Genomic DNA, 7,661 nt, shown 5'->3' on the forward strand with positions numbered 1-7,661 from the left:
TAATTAAATCCAGGCTTTTCTCTGTATCTAAACCAAGAAAATCACACACAGTCTTCTTGTTGTTCCTTTAGCTGACAAATGCCTTGACTGGATGTTAACAAGGTGTCTTAGAAAAAAGATACAAACAAAGAAATCCACAGGAAAAAAAAAATACCACCTTTAGGGTCATCTAGTACTATTTCCCATGCTAGCAATGTACTCACCTGTTAGTAAATATCGGTATTTTGGGAAATAACACAGATGTAACACCTACTTTCCTTGTAGTGAAGAAGGCAGGAGGAGAGGCAATAATATGACCTTGGTTCTTAGACGGTTTAGAGAAGATTCTTAACACAATGGACAATTACTTGCTCTTGTTGAGAAATACTCTAATTTCAAATTTCTACCAAGACAGAAATTGATAGCCACAGATGAAATGGATCTCCACTGAACCATGTGTTCATGGGCAACACGAAGTCAGTTTGACGATGTCCCAGATCTTAAAAGTCATAGTACATGTGTTTTGTCAAGGTTAATGGTGTTGTGGTTTGAAACAGAAAAATAATTTTTCTTGGAAGGAAGAGGTCAATTTGGATTTGACCAATTGAAGGTGGACACACCTCTGAGAACACAGAGGGGTTAAAAGCAGAGTTCCCAGGAGAACTCGCTCTCTTTGGTTCCAGTCAGCGCGCAGTGCAGCCTCTCCCCTGCCTGGCGACGAGCTGTGTGGGGGAGGGGAAAAGCCATGTGGCCTTCGGAGGTAGGCTGAAGGGTGGAGGGACTGGAACCGGGCCTGGCCCCTGGCAGATGGAAGGGTGGAGAAATCTGGGATGTCTCCATTCCCCTCCCAGAGTCTCTCTCTCTCTTGAGAGAAAGAGACAGCGGCAGTTTTGTCAGCAACATAATGCAGGGAAGGAGAAGAGCTGGGGGGGCCGCAAGGTGCCCAGCCGCCTGTGGGAGCTGGAGCCTGGGCAGTGAGCCATCCTTGGGAATTGGGACTTTTAACCCTTCCTTGAGAAATGAAAGCTTTGTGAAATTTTTCTCCTCCTCGGTTTGAAAGAGAGGAAGAGAGACAGCTTGGACCCTGGGATGTTAGAAGGAGAAATTCTAGGTGGGAGGAGATGATGGAGTGGCTTTTGGCTGGATTTTTTCTTGGTAGCCACAGACTGAACCAATCTTTTCCTCCAAGAGAGACTGTATTTTAGGAGGATGCCGGTGAGCCAAAGAGACCATGCTTCAGCTGGGAAAAGACAGAAGTGGAGCAAACAGAGAAAAGTTAGGGAGGTTTGTGGTGGTGCCCCTGTCTTCAGAGAAGAAGAAGAGAAGAAGATCTCTGTTCTTGGACCCTTGGCCCCAGAGGAAAATGGGGGGGACTGTGGTCCCAAAAATGAAAAACTGAACTGTTGTTTTTTTTCTCCTCTTGGCAGGGCATCCTTGAAAGGAAAAAATCCTAAAAGCAGTCTGTCCATCCATGCATTGGTGGTGAGAGCACCGAGCATGGAAAGGAGAGGGCCACCAGTGGCAAACTTTTTTCTCCGGGCAGTGCCATGTGTGACATGGAAACACAGAATATGTCAGCTGTGTTGGGGGGTCTGTGGCACAGGAGGGGGTCCTCTTCCCTCGATGGACTGAGTATCAATTGTCTGGAGGGTGGAAACCTGATTTGGGTCAAGATTGTGTCTCGTTGTGGTTTATTGGAGTTGGGTGGTTGGAGGAGGAATGCTTTGCAAGTTTTGCATTTTGAATTTTGTGTGTTTTTTTTCCTTCTTTTTCCTTTTATAGTAGTATAGTAGTAGTAGCTTAATAAAGTTTTTTTCCCTGTTACTAAGCTTGGGTCTGCTTTACTCAGTTCTCGATCGCGTTTCACAGCCTTCAATTGAGAGATTGCATTTTCATGGGGGCACTGGCATTGTGTCAGTGTCAAACCATGACAAATGGAAAACCCGTTTTTGAAATATTATTTCTGGACTACAGTTTTGAGACCTTGAATAAGAGTATTCTTATTCTCCATGGACCATCTCTTCATAGCACAAATGTATTAAAAAAAAAAAAACAAACAAAGAAAACCCAGTAAAATTAAAAATAAAAATAGAGCACTGCAGATCTTCATAGATTTATTTTCTCCATTAAACTTGTATGCTATCTGTGCACTTCATTTTACTTCAATTTTTTGTCAGTCATTGGAAAGTACTGTATATTCCTTTTCATGTACCCATCACTCAATTTATAATAAAAATTTCAGTGCACATTAAAAACTTCAATATTTTATAGAAATTTGTTGTGACAGATTTAAACTGTATGAAATTTTACAGTATTTGTAGAACTCTTAAAGTAATTTGTTTTGTTTCCATCAAAACAACTTCTTTCTGAAGTACAAAGAATGCTCTATACATCTCTTCAATAATGTACAGGGTATTTCAACAAAAGTTTTTTGGGAAACAATAGAGTATACAGTCTTGTAAAAATAACATATTTTAAAATGGCATAGCATATATGACACAAGGTTGTGTCATAAATTTAAAGAGAAAAATTAAATGGGCCAGATGGCTCTTTTTATGCTTGGTTACCAATTTTATATGTATAGTTATGGGATTCATAGTAGGGTTTAATCTTTATTGGTAGCTTTTAGTGGTTATACTTTCCAAGAAAAATAATTTTGGCTCAGTGATTAAAATAAGGTTTCCACGTGTTTTTTATTAAATTTATTATGCAAGCTTATCTTTTACAAGTATATTTAGTTGCGATCCCTGGTTGAAATCTCTTTCTTGTCTTCAAGTTAGAAACCTCAATACCTGACAGAGGGGGTGAAGATCTGTCCACTACTGCACAAAACCCCCTTCTGCTTGCTAAGATTTAATTATTGCAACAGGAGTCAGCTTTGGCTTCAGCTTTGGTAATGTTTGTAGTTTGAGAAGTTACTCTTTCCTGTGAGAGCATTTGTGGTATGGAAATTTTGCTTATAGTGGACCACTGATTTAACCAGATATAAATAACAACATAGATTTTTAATAAAATTATTGGTCCTTTTGACTATCATGGCACATCTAGTTTGATAAGCCTTTATATATTTCCTATGAGAATGAAGTTTACTGCTATACATATAGAGTGAGGTGAATGACAAAATTTGACCTTCTTCTTACATGGATGGTAAACCTAACAAGAATTTCTCTTTTCTCATGGTACATGCATTCCTCTGCATGGCTTACAATTTGATTATTTATATTAAAGCTTTCATATAGTAGTTTTCAAATAAGAACATTCTTTTAACATTCAAATAGTTTGGATGATACCTACAGTATTGTGTATTCTGGAAATTCATGTAATAAAAACAATGTCTGTAGATATAACTTCATGACACTCTGAGAATTACTTAACTGGAGCATTTTTTTTTGTTCACAACATGATGTACCATTTAAATAATTTTACAGAACTAAATTTTGAATAACTGGGGAATGGGAATGGTGTGCTCTGTACCTTGATTTTCAAATTTCTGAATGAGAAATAATAATCTTGAAATCTGCATGATCTCTATTGCACAGCATGTGAAACTGACAAAAACATTTTTCTATCTTCTCTAATGGATTATGAAGCACTTGACTTTTTGCCAGAATATTTCCTAATTACTAGTTCAGCTCAGAAAAATCCCTCATCATCCACCCAGCACTTCTGTATAAATTATCAATAGAGGAATCATCAGCATGGAAGTTAAAGTTCTGTAAAGTGTAGAAAACACTAAGATTTTAAAAAATCCTGCTATTTTCACAGAAACTAAAAGAAAAAGCTCCCACTCATTTGTAATAGTATTGGCATCTCTTGTGTTTATGCCATAAGATGACGGTTTCAGTGAAAAAGGTTTATAAGTTTGACTGACAGTTCAGCAGAGATAAAGCCTTGAAGGTGGCACAGCTAGTTATTGTAGGATTGATATTGTAACATGACTTGAATAAATGGAACTGAAGAACAAAAGATAACAAAAAAAGTCACTTTGTTCATCAGTTCATCATTTCCAGTCCAACCTGCTGCAAATAGCACAAAACCAAAACTCTGAAAGCTTGCTTCCTGTAAGAAGCTCAGTCATTGCAGCTCCTCTGGCTGCTAATAAGTGTTTCTCTCCACAAACACTTCCAGTTTAAATGATATGTTGTAATACTTGGGAAAGTGGTTCACCTAAGACATACAGAGACAAAAATAATTTCCAGGCTACAAAGTAAAAACCTAACTAAGAATTAAGAGGTTTGGCTACAAAACAAGAAAGAAATGTACCATGGTTCTGTATTTCAGGTAAGAGAGAGGATCGGTTAGTGCATGAACTATAAAAAAAATCACACAGACCTGATACTTGTAAAATGCCATGTTCTCCCAGACAATCTGGGATCTAAAGCCAAAATGACCAACAAAGTCCTACATCTTCAGAAGGGGCTCAGTATCTAGAATGATTATGGTTAGTGTGGTTAGAAGAAAAAGCCATGGTAGCTAAACACAAAATAACTTAAATCACTTGTATGTGTGACATTAGAGCATGAATAATTCAGCTGAAATCTAGTGCATGTTAACATTCTGGTAATTTTCACCTGCAATGATTCCTTTCAAAACCTGTAAAATAATTTGATAATCAAAACCAAGCAAACAAAAAAAAAAAAAAAAGGAATTTCACTCAGGCTTTCTGTTTAAATTATCATAACACTGTAATTTTTTCTGTTGAATAAAAGCACCTTTAGTTTCTTGTGCTTTGACCATTTATTAAGTGAGGTACTTTGAATACACAAGGAACCCTTTAATAATGCCATTAAAATCTTGTGCCTTTGCAGTGAGATAATGGATTTATTAAATTGATTCTTTGACATATTTCAGGAAGCTTGTGGTTGGCAGCTGCTTCTGCATCTTCAGGGCAGTGATGGAGCAAAGGACAATATAAAGACTCTACGTTAAGAGATGCACAGCATTATCCTTCATGCAGTTTAACTGGTAATGACTGGAATAAAAAAAATCTTAATATCTATAATGTTTTAGTGGTTGACTCCATTCTGTTGTAAACTTTCTAAGAAACATGAAACACAAAACACGAATAATGGATTGTAATTGAGATCAAGTTATGCCACAGCTAGCATGTTCACGTAAGAGCTAGGAAGCATGAATGTTAGCTGTATTTCCTGCTGTAGTCACTACTTCAAGTGATTTGCAGAATTTTAATAATCTGGTTTGATCTGGTAAGATTCCTACCACTGGAGAAAGGAATAAGCTACTTAATACACTTTAAAACCTACTTGCTGGTATTGTTAGTAGAAGGATCTTCAAAACATTCTTTCTTTGGGAAAGAATGTTTCTGCTGAAACAAAGCAGAAATAAAAATTAGTAATCAATCTGTAATGAAAATTTTTGATGTCTTAGTTTTCTTTTGTCCTGGCAAATTTAACAGGAAGATGTCTGTGTTCCACTTCATGCACAAAAAAACCTGTTATTATGAGGAAGAAAAGTATCATCTACTCATGTGGACTACATGATGAGGGGGTGAATTTGTTTTCAACTACCTTACTCTCTTCTGGTAACAGCTTGAGTTCCACCTTTATGCTATATTACTCCTGAATTTCATTACTTTTTAAAGACCATCTATTCACAGATTAGTCACTGCAGAATTGTATCTCTATTGGGTGTTTCTGGAAAATAGGCTTACAGCTGTTGGGTCCTCAAAGAGAACAATATAGCAGAAAACTTTGGATGGATATTGTGAGATATGGTTCTCTTAATATCATGGATATATCTTATATTACACTGACACTGCAATTCTTGTTTGAATCACAAAGTTGTAGAATTCCATGTGAATTGATTCCAAATGAAGAAGTTTCTGAAAATTCATAGAGAGTACTAGCAAAGTTGTTTCTCTTTTTCTTTCTCTTCTGATCCATCTGGGCAATTCCTTATTTTTCCATCTCCATGTACAGAAAACACCTTGATAGATAATTTGGCATATATTTCAAAGTGTTAAATTTTCTTTAGCTCTTGTTACCTTTCTCTCCATTGTACTGACTAAACAAATTACACAAAAATAAGGATTTCTTGCAATCACAAAAATATTTGGTGCATTGTGGATAACCAAAGTATCTTTAAAAAACAAGTTTATTGAAGTTAGGTGAATGCACCTTTTGCACACTGTAGCTATGAAACGAATACCATTTTCTATAAACAAGCAAGGTTGAGTGACAAGTGTTCACTAAGCTCATGTCTCTCTGCATTTAAGGGTTGGTTTAAGCTTTGTCCTTCAGAGCATTCAAAGCAAAACACACTAAGCTAGAATGCCATGGTTTGACATAGCTTGGTTTTTAGTTAAGGAATAGACATTAAGCACCAAACCCAACACCTAGGGATTCGTCATTTATTTAGTAAGTTGTTTCCTCCTTTCTTCATTTATGAGTACACATGCTGAATATGTGCTTTTTTTCAGAGGTGAGGATGGGCAGTCCATGGCATGCACTGTGACTATTTTGCACATAGAGTTGGAGGGCAGAATGAACCATATAGTCCAGGAGAGAGGGAAAGCCAATTGCTGAAAGAGAGCAGAGCGGGAGGGGCAGCACACCCAAAGATAAAGGACATCGTCCCATGGTACACAAGGGAGAAGAGCAGCTCCAGTGATTTGGTTCAGTGGAACATTCAGATCACCAGGACAACTTACAGCCAGAAGGCAGCTCCAAGACCAAGCTGGAAAGTCATGAAAGTCAAATCCACACATCAGGAACAGTGAGATGCACAGGTGACTACAGGAACAGGCAAAGCTGTAATATAACTCTGGCAAAGACAAGTCTAAGCATCTTGGCCTAAAAACATTTCTTGTACAAAGAGGAATGGGATGCTAAAAAGGCTTCTCACAGCCCTTTCCATCCAAGTTGTTTTCCCAGCATTCCAACTCTCATATCCACAGCTGCACCAAATCAGAGCTGGCCTTGAGCACAGCCAAACCCCAGAGGGGAAGCAGGAGAAAACTCAGGACTCTGACAAATAATTAGAAATGTTAATTTTTGCAACTGCATGCTATACCTGGTGTGAACAGTTACTACCAGCTGTCATAAATTGAATAAATTAATAATGCAGAATTATTTTTATCTCCAGCATGCAGATGTAGTTTGTCTCTGAAAAAGAAATCCTAAACTCAACAGTAATTTGACCTCAATGAATGAGGCCAGAATTTCCTCCAAATAATTCAAATGAGTTTCCAAAGATCACAAATGGTTCCTAAAGTCCCTCTTGTATGTTATTGAAGAAGTTCTCATGACAGTTAATAGGCTTGCATTGCCTTTATTTTTCACTTGTGTTATGAACTCAGTCTACACTTGTAGCAAAAACAAGTATAAGAATGACAATCTATTTACCTGAGGTTTCCAATTTGATTTGAAAATGGTACTTGCTTTTAAAGTACATCCTTTCTAATACAATATATTTTTTACCTTCTTGAACTTGATGGGACAAAGAATGTAGCACGTACATTCTTATCATATAATTTTGGCTGGGGTAGAGTTAAATTTCTTCACAATAGATGGTATGAGCCATGCTCTGTATTTGTGCTGAAAACAGCATTGATAACTCAGAGATTTATTTGTTACTTATGAGTGGCACTTACACAGTGACAAGACCTTTTTCTGCTCCTCACCCCACCAAACCAGCAATGGTACTGGGGATGCAGAAATACT

This window comes from Lonchura striata, chromosome 1 (genome assembly GCF_046129695.1).
Source record: "Lonchura striata isolate bLonStr1 chromosome 1, bLonStr1.mat, whole genome shotgun sequence".
NCBI classification, from domain to species: Eukaryota; Metazoa; Chordata; class Aves; order Passeriformes; family Estrildidae; genus Lonchura; species Lonchura striata.